Source organism: Centrocercus urophasianus, unplaced genomic scaffold, assembly GCF_019232065.1.
Source record: "Centrocercus urophasianus isolate 14NV4802_14NV808 unplaced genomic scaffold, USGS_Curo_1.0 seq_25, whole genome shotgun sequence".
NCBI classification, from domain to species: domain Eukaryota; kingdom Metazoa; phylum Chordata; class Aves; order Galliformes; family Phasianidae; genus Centrocercus; species Centrocercus urophasianus.
In genome coordinates, this window is record NW_024884811.1 from 17,842,911 (window position 1) to 17,843,337 (window position 427).

The window sequence follows — 427 nt, forward strand, 5'->3', positions numbered from 1 at the left end:
TTTTTTTTTTTTTTTTTTTTTTCCTTTTAATCTCAGAAAACGCAGCGCTGTGAGTTCTCATGCTCCGACGCTTTCCCCCTCCTCCACCGAATGCAGAAGTTAATGTTTTAACCCAGAGGCGCAGCGCCAGCCCCGCACGCCCCGCAGCATCGCGGATCCCGGGAGGGCAGCTCCGCGGCTCAGTGACTCAGCCCCACGCAGTGCGGCTGATTCACGCCGCTTCCTTCTCTCCGGCGGCCGCGGCCGGTTCATGCCCGCCGGGGATGGGCGCCGGGTGGCAGCGGGCTGACAGTAGGGCCGGTGACTTCGTCCCCGGTGAACGGCACCGGGAGGTCCTGCAACACGGAGCCGCACACCGCGCCCCACCCTCCCCACCCGCATCCTGAAGAGATGGCGTGGACAGGGGATGCTCGACTCTCCCACGCCC